Consider the following 16,714-nt stretch of genomic DNA (forward strand, 5'->3'; position numbering starts at 1 on the left):
CAACACTGTTTGGTCTTTTTGTTTGCAAAATGGTTCGAATTATTTCAGTTAAAAAATGAATAAAATATTTGGTTAATAAAATAAATAAATAATTGAGTACTGTTTCATTTTTTTATTTAATTAAAAGCAGATATCAATTTATTTTCCCAAAATTAAATATTGATATTAGATTAAATAAATAAATGGCTGGAATTTCATTTATTCATTTAATAATAAATCAGTTATTAATTTATTTATTTTAAAATCAAATGTGATATTAAATTAAATAAACAAATGAAGTAATTTCCATTTAATCATTTTAATAAAACATCAGTCATTATTTAAAAATAAATCATGTAAATCCTCGAGCTTTACTCCTCTATATCTACGACATTCTAATCTCCGGGATTTTGTACCTCAAAATATTTCCAGTCTCCTCGAGTACAAAAACCACCTAACAGTGTTTCTAAAAATAATACTCTGTTTCCTTTCACGGATCACTGATGTCTCGTGCATGTGTCTGGTTACTAGTTCCGCTCTCAGGCCTTTGTATTATACCCGTACAAATCACTGTTAAGTCTTCTACCAAATAAAACCAACTACACTAGGAATCCTTGAGGTCTTCCCACTGATTCTGATAACTGCTTCGCATGACTCCAACCTTATTACTCCGATACCTGAACATATTAATGAACTTCGTACGGATCACTGTTAACGTCTTCTTCTCTGCATCTAACAAAACCTTTTGTGCATATACCCAATAAACTATCTGTACTGATTCCAGTGGGACATTTATTATTTCAAAGTCTTTGTTCTATGTTGAGTTATCCAAACCAGTATTGTTGAGTTAAACGTACAGCTTCAATCTTGCTCAACAATATCCCCTATTTGACTATTACACCTGACAGTCAAATAATAATGGAGAAGCAACAGTTTGGAGGATAACTCAACTAACCTTATCCAAATATCTTAAATCAGCTTTCAACTTTCACTCCTGGACTTGGAAATAATACTATCTTATATCTACCGCATCTTCTATACAGATTCACCGTCAGCAGAGAACAGATTTTTCTCTCCCTTATGTAAACTTGCAGATAGATACGTCTTCCAAATACTGTCTTCAACAATCTTCAGATTTTCCCATAAATCACATAGAAAACATTTTGGAATCCTGAAACAAAACCCAATAATCTCTCCCCCTAAGATGAAGAATCCCTTCCTTCATATAATAAAGTTAGAAATCCCTCTTCTTAGTTACAGAAAGACTATCAGTCCATAATCTCTTTATAATCTCTCCCCCTTAGTTGATAAATCCTTCAAAATGTATTTAAAGTAAAACTTTAGGATCAACCAACCAAGTGAAGAAATTATTTGGTAACCATTTCTCATATTACAAGTGTGTAATTTTTGTTTAGTGATCTCACATTGTGGTTCACTCCACTCTACACTTAAGTGTTTGTCACTCAGTCTCACAGTGTGTCACTCGCTCAAAACTCCAAACATCCAAGTGTACCTGCGAGAAAATCCTTTTCATAGAAAAGTTTCCTTTCAAGGATGGAAACTGTAACACCCCCAGATCCGGGGTCGGGGATCCGGGTCGTCACGGTCTTTCTTTCCACAATATCACTTCACTTAATTAATAAATAACCTTATGCTGTGACCCCACACTAACACACACCACAACCCGTTATAGTCTCAGAGATGAAATTTAAATAAGTACAAGTCTTTGAATCCACAATTTAAAAGTTATTACAACCCAAAATGATTACTTGATAAATTTACAGTTAATTGCCATTATCTGCCACAAGTTATAATTATACATAATTGATTCTCAAAAGTAGATGGTCTGATCTACAATAGATCTACCTCTGCAGCTATAGCAGCTACAACATCAACGGGAAGACGCAGGACGCTTCCCACGCGCTTGCGCTGGGTCTGCTGGAGTCTGGCCATCTTTCCTAACTGTTGTTGTGTGATGAAGAAATAAAGCAAGGGTGAGCAGCAAGCCCACCAAAATAATATGTATAATGATTTACAATATATGAGCCTACTCATAATACTCATGAAAGTCTTGGTCAAAAGAAATGAACCAAGTTTGATATCTTAATGCGATGAAGTCGCAAAATATTCAGTATATATACATATATACTTTTCAAAATATTGGAAGTCCTCTTCCATGCATAATATACACAAAGTCCCAGTGTATAACTGTATATATAAAAAAAAATATCGTTGCAAGGTGATCTCATATATCTAACCTTGTCTCAATATTTTTCTGAAAATCTTTGTCATTCATAAGACAATTATTAATTAGATATAAGTTTAAAAGATGAAGTTACAAGATACCCCAATATACTTATATCTTTCCCAAATACTACTTGAACTACCACCGTTCAAGTTATAAATTAGCTTCAAAAGTTCATCACATAGATGAGACTATAAGACAAGATTTGAATAGATTAAATCTTTAAAATATTATCAAAATAAAATGAAGTTACGAGATACTTCATTTGATGTAAACATCATTTTGAAAACTTGACCCTGCCAACACTCAACAATCGCCCAACCGTAGCCTTTCTATCGAAGTGCTCTGTGTAGTGTTGCAGAAATTATCCAATTGGATGATGAACTCATTACGGGAGTTTGCCGCGCCAGGAAGACCACTTACGATGATCAGTCGTAGTAGTACAACCCCACCATTTTCTACATGTAGAGGAGAACCTGTCGGATTTACTTGTCAACCGAACACTGAACTCCTAAGGAATGGACCGCCTTAGCGGAACTTCCAGGCCATTTGGGCCAATATAATAAGGCTGGGCCGGCGCTACTCGGCCACTTACGCCACTCCTAGTTCAGATGAAATCTATGACTCTGAAACGTAAAGCTTGTCCCCACTTTCCCCAAGTAGAAACTTGTTGATACGGCTCCACCAAGAAGTCGTATCTATTTGGAAAGGAGAACTCACCGATATTTCCCAGGCGATGCCTGTTAATGGATTAACTTGTTCCAAGAATTTTACTTCCCGAATATTGGGTAAGTAATCAAAAACTCTTTTACCAAGACAGCAACCTTGTTGCGAATATAAAACACACCACCGAGCCGGATCCCCCAGGTTTTGAGCGAGTATTTAAATCCCCTTTTTAAAAGGAAGATCTTAAATATAAAAATAGTTTTGGGATCCGCTCTAACTTTTGAAAATCATTTTAAAGACTCGAAAACACTTTAAAGAGTGTTTGGAGTAAAACTGATTTAATGAAGTAAATCAGTCTCCAGAATATTTAGAAAATGTCTGAATATTATTATTTAAATAATATTCCCATAAAAGATAATCTTTATAAAATAATTGAAGTAGAAGTATTAAAACTTATACTTGAAATGAATAGCAAATAATCAAAGGTATACTTATACGAAAGTAATATCTTTATTTGAATAATCGAAAATAAGTTTGATTATTTACACCTTATTCTTTAATAAAATAAAGAATATATCTTAGCAAATAATCGGAGTCATAGATCCTCAAATGAATATTCAAAAATATTCAATAAATAATATAAACTGAGTCATAAGCCCTCGAATGAATATTATAAATAATATTCATTAAATAAAATAAAGGAGTCATACATCCTCAAATGAATATTCAAATAATATTCAATAAATAATGTAAAGGAGTCATACGCCTTCGAATAATATTCGAAATAATATTCAATAATAAAATAAAGTTAAAGTTATCGAATAAACCTTATTCGATTAATAGTTTTAAAAACTATATCCATATATATATATAAATAAATATATATATATATATATACTCGGGAACATCGACTCCCGGTTTAGAAATATGTTCACCTTTTATCCCTTATACTAAGGGTATACGCAACTACTTGCTTATTTCTAGCATAGGTATTATGCAACTATAAGCATTGAAATCAACAGATAGATAACCAGATTACGAAACAGACATGCATATATACCATATTAGCATGCTCCAATATATCGCAAAATTTGCTAATAACAATCATGCAATATCACAAGATAATGCATATACATATATTTACATCACAACAACAGTATAACGGGTAGAAAACTTGCCTGAGCGACTGGGGGTTACGAATGGCTCAGGACGAGTCTGGTAACCTATAAACAACAAGTAAGTTGGAATTAAACCAAAGTCATTTGTACATCTATACTCTAACCAACTCAGACTCTAACGCTCGTTTTGCGCTCACTGATTTGCTTAAGCCACTCGGGTACCCTCGGCTCCACCATTTTTAATAATTTAACCTTTACGAGTTTTAAAGCGATTCCTTCGCGAGTGTCTTACCAACTGCCTAACACACTTACCATAAATGTTTCATACATTAATTAACCCTTTTTGGTCTTTAATCTATGTTTCAAAGTAAGGCGAGGGGAAAAGTTTCGTTCGCGAAACGCCGTTACTTGAAACGGTCGTTTCTCCTAAACCGTGCATCGGAATCGAACGAACTACATATCAAAACGAAGCTCGTAACATGAGCTATCTAAACATGGCAGTGGTCATAATCTAGCAGGGGGTTCTCGGGTCCTAATGTTATGCACAAAAACAGTCTAAAGAAAATCGGACGTTACGACGGCTATGTTTACGCGTTTTCCCAATTTTAAACCATTCAATACCAACCACAAATCAACCCCAAATCAATCATACAACCAATATCCCTCCAAACCACATCATAACAGCCCCAACAAATCCACATTAACCATTTATACTTATTCCTCACATGAACTAAAAGCTTTACTTAGGTTCTTTAACTAATTACCAAGATTTACAACTCCAACAATGCAACAAAACCAACTAATCTCTACAAACTCAACCAAACTTCAACCATTCAAGCATCATGCTTCACATATGCTATATCAAACACATTCAATCCTAATTACTCAAAACTAAAGCTAGGGTTTGTAGTTTATACCTTCCTTGGAGAGTGGAGAATCAAGAGAATGGCTTGGAATCACCTTTAAAGCCCTTATCCAAGCTTAATCTAAACAAAACTTCAAGAACACAAATTTTAGTTCTTGAAAACACTATTCACCATCTTCTTTCATGATTTATAGAAAAAGATTGGCTTGAAATTAGAAGCTTAAACTTATAGGAAGTATGTAACTATCCATGGGGAAGCTTAGATAATTACCTTGCTAAATAGTAAGTGGAGGAGCTTGGACTTTCATTTTTTAAGAAAACCACCCGAGAGCTTCATGAACAAAGCCTTGGTTGCTTTTGATTTTTGATGAAAATGATTTTTGCTTGGCTTGGTTGCTTGGTTTTTGTGCTTGCTTTAGTCAATTACCTTCTTGCCCTTGAATTTGTGTGGTTCTCATTCAACCACACCTCCTTCCTTCCCATGTCATGCTTATATCATCCTCATGATGTCATCCTCCCTTCCTTGTCCTCTTTCTATTGGTTGGATGACATCATTCCCACTAATTCCTTTGATTAACTTCCTAATCGTTTGCCTAATGACCGCTGATTTGTTATACGGTTCGCTTAACTTTCATTTTCGTTTATCGTTTGAGGGATCATACCCGGGATCTTATTACTTAGGTTCCCTTAACCTTTCTCAATATATTATATTCCTTTTATGATCCTCTCCTATAATCCTTTAATTTAAATCCTTTTTATCCTGTTACCTTTTTCTCAAATCTTTCCGTATCTAGTGTATTTCCGGGAAAAATCAAAGTGTTCGGATTTGGATTCTGACGATCTTTACATACACTTATATCCCATATAAAGTACTAATAAAATCTCAGAATATCCATATCAGAACCCCTACATAGTGTGGCATGAAAAGTTTTCTCATTCAGCAAAAACACTATTCATAAGGGTTTCAAAAATTTCCCAAAAATTGGGGTTATTACAGTCTCCCCTCCTTAAAAGGATTCCGTCCCGGAATCAGATAGAAAACAAATGGGGATACTTTCTTAGCATTGCACTTTCTAACTCTCAAGTCAATTTTCCCACATTGTGGTTCTACCATCAAACTCTTACTAGTTTGATAACCCTTCTCCTAAGCACTCGTTCCTTTTCACTCTATAACCCTTCCTGGTTGCTCCATATAGGTTACGTCGGGTTGCATATCTATGCGCTCATATGCCCCTATTTATCTGGCATCTGAATTACACTTCCTTAACATTGATACGTGAAACACGTTACGACCTGCTACATGTTCGGGGTTAGGGCTAGCTCATATGCTAACTTCCCAAATGTCTTAATATATCCAAGGGTCCAACAAATTGTAGACTTAGCTTTCCTTTCTTTCCGAACCTCATCAATCCTTTCCAAGGGATACCTATAACATTACTAGGTCCCCTATTTCATACTCTTTATTCTTTCGTGTCAAATCAACATACTTATCATGACCATCTTGGGCTACTACCAGCCGTCCTCTGATTAGATCTATCATATCCTTGGTCCTTTGGACTACTGCGGGTCCGAGCATCTTGCGCTCTACAACTTCATCCTAACATAAGGGAGATCGACATTGTCTTCCCTCAATGATCTCATAAGGCGACATCTCGATAATGACATATGATCTATTGTCGTAAGATAACTCAATCCGAATTAAGTGATCATTCCAAATTCTTTCATGTCTATAGCACAGACTCTCATTATTGCTTTTAGCATTAGAGCTTCTGCTTCTCAATACCCATTCTTTTCCAGTTCGTAATCGCTACTACCTCCCGTTCCTAATATTATACGGGTTATACTTTTGCTCGTTAGCGTTCTATAACCTTTTAATAACCACGTCAACCTTAGTATCACGAATGTGTTTCCATTCCGCATACTACCACCACTTTATTACTCCTTTTTCAGTTGCTTCTATTTTCCAAAATTTGATCAATCAAATAGAAGTAAAGGAATTTGTTGAGAGATCACTAAGATCATGAACACTTGTTATATCACATAGTTAGTACAGAAGGTGGCCAGCCTTTAGTACTTGACAAGCAATTAAACAATAGCTGGTATCTTACTAGGCTTCTATCACACAGATAGATAGTCATTCGGCAATACCTCCCCTTTCTGGAAGGGTTGTTCTTCTCAGCTTACATGAAATGAAAAGAAGAGAAAAGAACGAACTGAAGAGAATTGTATATATGAAAAAAATATACTGCCACAAAATATCTGGCTTGGAATCTACCTCTGAACTATAGAGGTTTGTCATAGGAGAACAAAACATATATGTATTTATATCAACATCAAGTATTATAGCATCGTATTTCACGTGCCTAAATATTTTCGTTATCCCGTCCATCATTATATGGACCCATGCTCTTGCTCGAGCTTATACACAATCACCTTTGAAACTCCCTCGACATCGAAAATCGAATCTGGGTTTTCATTCTAGACATCACCGTTACTAAAATTCTATGCTTGCACTGCAACCTTCCTCGTATAGTAATACGACTCTCTATTGATAAGAAGGAATAAGTATTTAATAGGTAGATAATCGACTTAATTAGTCTATCAATGATAACTTATACACTACCACGACCCGATTAGTGGTACTCAATCTCAACATCCATTCCAATACAACTCTCACGGTTGTAATCAGCTCATTACTCGCAGAATCATTGCTGCATTACTATGGTCCACTACTAACCAACTGTCGTCATTCACGTTCCATGAAATCTTAATAGCTAACCATACGGAGTCCATACATGTCGTATCAAATCCTTCTAAGGAGATAACATAATCACCATTCATGATTCATGGAGTACACTCATGATTCTGACATACATACATGAAGAGTTTTGCTCAAAGCAACGATAGCAGGTTAATACCATTCTTAATCATATACCTTCAATAGAAGACTTAACTCAAAGGTTTGTTTAGTCCTTTTTGAAATATAGTCCTGGCTCATTCTCAAGATGGTACCTTCTAAGATAGATAGCCCGCTCCTGGCGATTACATGAATTAAACCTTTACCGAACTACTATTACGGTTGGGTATTGCTCAGTCATCAGAAGGAATGTCAATCTTCCAAACCACAATACAACCTTCACAGTTTTAACCATCATTACTGTATTCCTTTGGCACAAGTGCCTATAATTATCCTCTTACCTTTAAAGTGTTGGCCACCTCTTTGGCCTTCCCTGATAGTAATAGTTCCTTATAATCAATGTCTTTTAACCACCTTCAACTAAATTTTCTACCTCATTTCAATCACAGCTTATGTGAAGATGTTTTCCTTAACATCTGATAAGTAAAAAAAAAATCACCATTTTTCCATAAGTTATTGCCTCAGTCTTTAGAGGTTAATCACTGTCATGACTGACTCTCAATCATAATTAGAACATCTTTTATCTTAAGTCCTAATTGCCCTGAACAATTTCGACCATTACTGGTTCGATCCATACTTTCTCGTGGTTTAGCACGTGCCTCACTTGGCAACATTATAATTACGTCATATTTCCTTTATCAACATTTCTATTCTTGAGAATTTTGAATATTACCTTTTTCCTTGTAAAACCTCTAAGGTTATCCTTCAATCGTTCCTCCTGTATTCCCTAGATACAGGGCATATCACAATACCATTTACTAATACTAGAACCATTGTCTATATTCTTCTGAAAAATTTCTCCATTGATTCTTAAAGGTTGTTGTTACCTTAACCCTTTCCCAATCATACTGTCAAAACTCATACTGTCCCTATTAAGGGTGACATGCCAACCTTTATGCAGTCCCCTAGGATTCATTTTAAGTTACCAATGTTCTATCCTTAATTCCACCTTTAAAAGGTACCTGCGTCCTTCCATGGATAAATCAAGTCATATATCCTTGATAGATTATCTTATTCATCATTCCCACCTCGATAGTCTATACCTAACTTCATAATAGCATCCTTATTCAAATTGAGGTCAATCCATATGGCCTCCAAAAGATAACAATGGTCATCCACTTTTCTTTTCTGATTTGGTAATGATAACATGGATGTTCTGGAAGATATTGGTCATGTTCAACGTGAACTTCTTCTTAATAATTCCTTATTTACTTTTGTTGTTTATCTCAACAGTCACCTCAATGTTGGGATACCTCCCATACCTGGCGTCTCCCTTTCTGGGTATCGAGCCACCGGTCTTACATTTCACATTATTGAAGGTCACTTCCTTCATCCAATTTTTCCTGATTTCTTACTTTCTTGTCTCCTCAGTCTATCCGTGTCTCAATATTTATCCTTCGAACTATCTCAAGGTTTCCTCGAATCCTCCCAACTTAAAGGGGGTACAATATATGTATCTCTTATGCCTTCAACCATCAATTTTAACTCATGGTGGATCATCATCCTGACGATTACATACTTTTCTATTTCTATTGCTATGAGTCTTTAGGGTTTCCTCATACCCAACTCCCTTATCATTCCTCAAACTCTATTGCCTTTATATTCCTTTCCACTTCAGTTTCTTTTTATTTTCCTTTCTCTTATCATTATTTCACAAATCAATCACAATATAAGCATTGATTTCAAACATCCCGTCATTCTGGATTCGTGTCCTCAGAACGAATCTTGACAACTTTTACAACTTAGATTCATAATTTATCATACTTGTCTGCCTTTGTTCTGGCTCTAAAGCTTTTACACTATCTCCTTATCTTTGGGAATTACTTTCCCGAAAACAATTGACTGGACTTAAATCAGTTTATTCTAACCTCTGGCTCCATGCCTTTCTTGGTCTTTCACCAACGGGTGGTCTCTCTCTTAGGAGGGTAAGTGACAAAACAGTCTTTTGTGGTTCGTCAATCATTTAGAGTCTCAAATGATTCATCTATTTCCTTTAGCCAGGCTCTTGCCTCGACTGGGTCAGCTTGTTCCTTGGAACTCTGAGAGCTTAGCGACTTAAAGGTCATGAAAGAATTTCCCACCGCACTGTCTCCTCAGGGTGGTGGTTGGGGATAATAGTCTAAGTTCTCTTTAGACAGGTCCATGAATTGCCGTATAGGGGTACCGTCTCGGGTCTCCTTTCCTTACTCGACTTTCTATTTCCTTAGTATGAAATGTTTCATCCTACTCCCCATAATTGGGGTCATCTTTTAATTTAAAATCCTCATTTTCCACTCCATTATGTCATGGGTTCCTTCTATCTTGATGGCGACCTCCCTGACTATCACGTTCAGGGTTTGCCCTAAATCTTATTCCTCAAATTATGGCTCTCATCTAAGTTCTCATCCTAGCTCTTGAACTTTCGGAACCCAAATTCTATAGGAATACCTCATTATTCCCTTATCATCTTTCTCGGTATTAATCTCATATTTATTTGTTGGCTCTCTGCCTTCATTCATCACCTTTTTCTGGCACAATATGCTCTTTTTCAATAATTCGGTCTCTATTGCAATCTCAAATAGCTTTTCGGTACCGGCTCCGGTTACCTTCACTACTATTTCCATTTTCTCAAAATCTCTTATAAACTCTCCAAAAGACATTATCATCTTGAGTCTCTCCTTTTTACTAAGGGCATCAGCCACCATATTGGCTTTCCCCGAATGATAAAGAATCTCCCAATCATTATTCTTGATTAGCTCTAACTGCCTCCTCTGGCATATGTTGAGCTCTTTCTACGTGAAAATGTACTAGAGCACTTATGGCTTAGGTAATTCTCGCACTTCTCTCCATACAAGTAGTGCCTCCAATCCTTAGGGTAAAACTATTGCCACGAGCCTAAGCTCATGAGCGAGGATATCAAATTTCATATTACCTTAATTGTCTTGACATGTACGCGATTACCTTACCGTGCTGCATAAGCACGCACCCTAATCCCTTGTACGAAGCATCACTATACTTCACAAAATCTCTTTTTCCATCCGGCAACGTCAGCATAAGGGCCATCACCAACCTCTGCTTCAGTTCTTGAAAGCTGTCCTCGCATTTCTCTGTCCATTCGAACTTCTCAGTCTTACGAGTAAGCCGCGTTAAAGGGGCTACTATCTTTACAACTTGAACGAACCTCCGGTAGTGACCGGCCAATCCTACCTCTGGTAGTCGACCAAACCATGGTCATCAATTCATCAGTGGTCCTTTATCCAATCCTGTCAGGATCCTCCATGGGGTCCTTCTCAACAACTATCCCTACTAGGACAACATCCTCAATATCAACATCATCCGGTCCTGCATTAGGACACTTTATCGGATCCACAATCTGATCTCCAATAACTAATAAAACATCATCGCGTTGATGTTCCTCAACTTCAGGGTTCGGAGTCCCGCTACCATATACGATAACGAACTACGCTCCTATCACGATATTTATAAGGGTTCCCATAAGGGTTTTAACCGTCAGTACTACGTTAGGTAGCCCGACTATGAACTTGGCAAGAGTTCTTATTATCTTAGTGAATCTTATTATCTTAATGTCCCATCATCTCTGAGGTTTATAACGCTTAGCTCTGATACCATTTCTGTAACACCCCCAGATCCGGGGTCGGGGATCCGGGTCGTCACGGTCTTTCTTTCCACAATATCACTTCACTTAATTAATAAATAACCTTATGCTGTGACCCCAAACTAACACACACCACAACCCGTTATAGTCTCAGAGATGAAATTTAAATAAGTACAAGTCTTTGAATCCACAATTTAAAAGTTATTACAACCCAAAATGATTACTTGATAAATTTACAGTTAATTGCCATTATCTGCCACAAGTTATAATTATACATAATTGATTCTCAAAAGTAGATGGTCTGATCTACAATAGATCTACCTCTGCAGCTATAGCAGCTACAACATCAACGGGAAGACGCAGGACGCTTCCCACGCGCTTGCGCTGGGTCTGCTGGAGTCTGGCCATCTTTCCTAACTGTTGTTGTGTGATGAAGAAATAAAGCAAGGGTGAGCAGCAAGCCCACCAAAATAATATGTATAATGATTTACAATATATGAGCCTACTCATAATACTCATGAAAGTCTTGGTCAAAAGAAATGAACCAAGTTTGATATCTTAATGCGATGAAGTCGCAAAATATTCAGTATATATACATATATACTTTTCAAAATATTGGAAGTCCTCTTCCATGCATAATATACACAAAGTCCCAGTGTATAACTGTATATATAAAAAAAATATCGTTGCAAGGTGATCTCATATATCTAACCTTGTCTCAACGTTTTTCTGAAAATCTTTGTCATTCATAAGACAATTATTAATTAGATATAAGTTTAAAAGATGAAGTTACAAGATACCCCAATATACTTATATCTTTCCCAAATACTACTTGAACTACCACCGTTCAAGTTATAAATTAGCTTCAAAAGTTCATCACATAGATGAGACTATAAGACAAGATTTGAATAGATTAAATCTTTAAAATATTATCAAAATAAAATGAAGTTACGAGATACTTCATTTGATGTAAACATCATTTTGAAAACTTGACCCTGCCAACACTCAACAATCGCCCAACCGTAGCCTTTCTATCGAAGTGCTCTGGGTAGTGTTGCAGAAATTATCCAATTGGATGATGAACTCATTACGGGAGTTTGCCGCGCCAGGAAGACCACTTACGATGATCAGTCGTAGTAGTACAACCCCACCATTTTCTACATGTAGAGGAGAACCTGTCGGATTTACTTGTCAACCGAACACTGAACTCCTAAGGAATGGACCGCCTTAGCGGAACTTCCAGGCCATTTGGGCCAATATAATAAGGCTGGGCCGGCGCTACTCGGCCACTTACGCCACTCCTAGTTCAGATGAAATCCATGACTCTGAAACGTAAAGCTTGTCCCCACTTTCCCCAAGTAGAAACTTGTTGATACGGCTCCACCAAGAAGTCGTATCTATTTGGAAAGGAGAACTCACCGATATTTCCCAGGCGATGCCTGTTAATGGATTAACTTGTTCCAAGAATTTTACTTCCCGAATATTGGGTAAGTAATCAAAAACTCTTTTACCAAGACAGCAACCTTGTTGCGAATATAAAACACACCACCGAGCCGGATCCCCCAGGTTTTGAGCGAGTATTTAAATCCCCTTTTTAAAAGGAAGATCTTAAATATAAAAATAGTTTTGGGATCCGCTCTAACTTTTGAAAATCATTTTAAAGACTCGAAAACACTTTAAAGAGTGTTTGGAGTAAAACTGATTTAATGAAGTAAATCAGTCTCCAGAATATTTAGAAAATGTCTGAATATTATTATTTAAATAATATTCCCATAAAAGATAATCTTTATAAAATAATTGAAGTAGAAGTATTAAAACTTATACTTGAAATGAATAGCAAATAATCAAAGCTATACTTATACGAAAGTAATATCTTTATTTGAATAATTGAAAATAAGTTTGATTATTTACACCTTATTCTTTAATAAAATAAAGAATATATCTTAGCAAATAATCGGAGTCATAGATCCTCAAATGAATATTCAAAAATATTCAATAAATAATATAAACTGAGTCATAAGCCCTCGAATGAATATTATAAATAATATTCATTAAATAAAATAAAGGAGTCATACATCCTCAAATGAATATTCAAATAATATTCAATAAATAATGTAAAGGAGTCATACGCCTTCGAATAATATTCGAAATAATATTCAATAATAAAATAAAGTTAAAGTTATCGAATAAACCTTATTCGATTAATAGTTTTAAAAACTATATCCATATATATATATATAAATATATATATATATATATATATATATATATACTCGGGAACATCGACTCCCGGTTTAGAAATATGTTCACCTTTTATCCCTTATACTAAGGGTATACGCAACTACTTGCTTATTTCTAGCATAGGTATTATGCAACTATAAGCATTGAAATCAACAGATAGATAACCAGATTACGAAACAGACATGCATATATACCATATTAGCATGCTCCAATATATCGCAAAATTTGCTAATAACAATCATGCAATATCACAAGATAATGCATATACATATATTTACATCACAACAACAGTATAACGGGTAGAAAACTTGCCTGAGCGACTGGGGGTTACGAATGGCTCGGGACGAGTCTGGTAACCTATAAACAACAAGTAAGTTGGAATTAAACCAAAGTCATTTGTACATCTATACTCTAACCAACTCAGACTCTAACGCTCGTTTTGCGCTCACTGATTTGCTTAAGCCACTCGGGTACCCTCGGCTCCACCATTTTTAATAATTTAACCTTTACGAGTTTTAAAGCGATTCCTTCGCGAGTGTCTTACCAACTGCCTAACACACTTACCATAAATGTTTCATATATTAATTAACCCTTTTTGGTCTTTAATCTATGTTTCAAAGTAAGGCGAGGGGAAAAGTTTCGTTCGCGAAACGCCGTTACTTGAAATGGTCGTTTCTCCTAAACCGTGCATCGGAATCGAACGAACTACATATCAAAACGAAGCTCGTAACATGAGCTATCTAAAAATGGCAGTGGTCATAATCTAGCAGGGGGTTCTCGGGTCCTAATGTTATGCACAAAAACAGTCTAAAGAAAATCGGACGTTACGACGGCTATGTTTACGCGTTTTCCCAATTTTAAACCATTCAATACCAACCACAAATCAACCCCAAATCAATCATACAACCAATATCCCTCCAAACCACATCATAACAGCCCCAACAAATCCACATTAACCATTTATACTTATTCCTCACATGAACTAAAAGCTTTACTTAGGTTCTTTAACTAATTACCAAGATTTACAACTCCAACAATGCAACAAAACCAACTAATCTCTACAAACTCAACCAAACTTCAACCATTCAAGCATCATGCTTCACATATGCTATATCAAACATATTCAATCCTAATTACTCAAAACTAAAGCTAGGGTTTGTAGTTTATACCTTCCTTGGAGAGTGGAGAATCAAGAGAATGGCTTGGAATCACCTTTAAAGCCCTTATCCAAGCTTAATCTAAACAAAACTTCAAGAACACAAATTTTAGTTCTTGAAAACACTATTCACCATCTTCTTTCATGATTTATAGAAAAAGATTGGCTTGGAATTAGAAGCTTAAACTTATAGGAAGTATGTAACTATCCATGGGGAAGCTTAGATAATTACCTTGCTAAATAGTAAGTGGAGGAGCTTGGATTTTCATTTTTTAAGAAAACCACCCGAGAGCTTCATGAACAAAGCCTTGGTTGCTTTTGATTTTTGATGAAAATGATTTTTGCTTGGCTTGGTTGCTTGGTTTTTGTGCTTGCTTTAGTCAATTACCTTCTTGCCCTTGAATTTGTGTGGTTCTCATTCAACCACACCTCCTTCCTTCCCATGTCATGCTTATATCATCCTCATGATGTCATCCTCCCTTCCTTGTCCTCTTTCTATTGGTTGGATGACATCATTCCCACTAATCCCTTTGATTAACTTCCTAATCGTTTGCCTAATGACCGCTGATCTGTTATACGGTTCGCTTAACTTTCATTTTCGTTTATCGTTTGAGGGATCATACCCGGGATCTTATTACTTAGGTTCCCTTAACCTTTCTCAATATATTATATTCCTTTTATGATCCTCTCCTATAATCCTTTAATTTAAATCCTTTTTATCCTGTTACCTTTTTCTCAAATCTTTCCGTATCTAGTGTATTTCCGGGAAAAATCAAAGTGTTCGGATTTGGATTCTGACGATCTTTACATACACTTATATCCCATATAAAGTACTAATAAAATCTCAGAATATCCATATCAGAACCCCTACATAGTGTGGCATGAAAAGTTTTCTCATTCAGCAAAAATACTATTCATAAGGGTTTCAAAAATTTCCCAAAAATTGGGGTTATTACAGAAACTCTCAGTCAAGAGATTCAGAAATGTTCCTTCTGAGAGGGGAAATTAGGATTCTTTTAAGTGGCAGAATTCCTGATATCCCTCAACTTCCATGAAGAAGTATACCTCATAAACTCGTCAGATGATATATGGTCCTTATTTACGAGTTGCAATTTTGAAAAAATCAAAATCATTTCCACATTTGAATTCTGGGAAGATACCCAATGATCAATGATATGCCATTAGGGATCAAGGATTTCTTCTAAAGTCTGTGAGGACTTATCAAAGTAACCAACCAGGATCATATGTTCTCATTCAAGATCAGAGATAAAGAGTAGAACATGATCCAGGATTTCAACATATTGTCATTGACCTTGATATGGTTTGACAATGATTATTGTGTCAATACCTTCCTTGTGTGTGCAAATCTCACATGTGCATTGGAAACATTTTAACCAAGGGGTAGGGAATCTTATACAGATGCCCTGGCTGACAGGTGAATTTTCAATAGATAACATTCTATTGGGAGAATGCACCTAGTAACTGTTTATATGCCTTTTTCAGCTCTATTTTCTTTTGAGAGAATACAGATGTCTCAGGTTATAGACACTCCACTTCTTTGTGAGAGACAAAGATGTAGGGTTGACCTTTCCTTATGTAGTGCTTCTTGGCACTATCTCCCTCATTCTCAACACAACTCAAATACCAAATGGTAATTTTGTCTGATCACTGAGTTGATATCTCAAGAAAATTAAGTGAATCAGAACAAAATATGGGAAATATATTAGAGTAAGGTAATGGAATAATGTTTGAGAGGTGTTTGGTTCTAATGACTTGGGTTAGAACGTATGAGGTTTGATAGGCTCTTAGTCAGTTCCTAAAACCACTGAGGGTGTTGAAGATCATAAACATCCGATGTACAATATCAGAGAATTTGATGATCAAGAATAGAGTGATTTCAGAATCAGAGATCTTTTACCTTTACTTACCACA

This window comes from Apium graveolens, chromosome 1, assembly GCF_009905375.1.
Source record: "Apium graveolens cultivar Ventura chromosome 1, ASM990537v1, whole genome shotgun sequence".
Taxonomy (NCBI): domain Eukaryota; kingdom Viridiplantae; phylum Streptophyta; class Magnoliopsida; order Apiales; family Apiaceae; genus Apium; species Apium graveolens.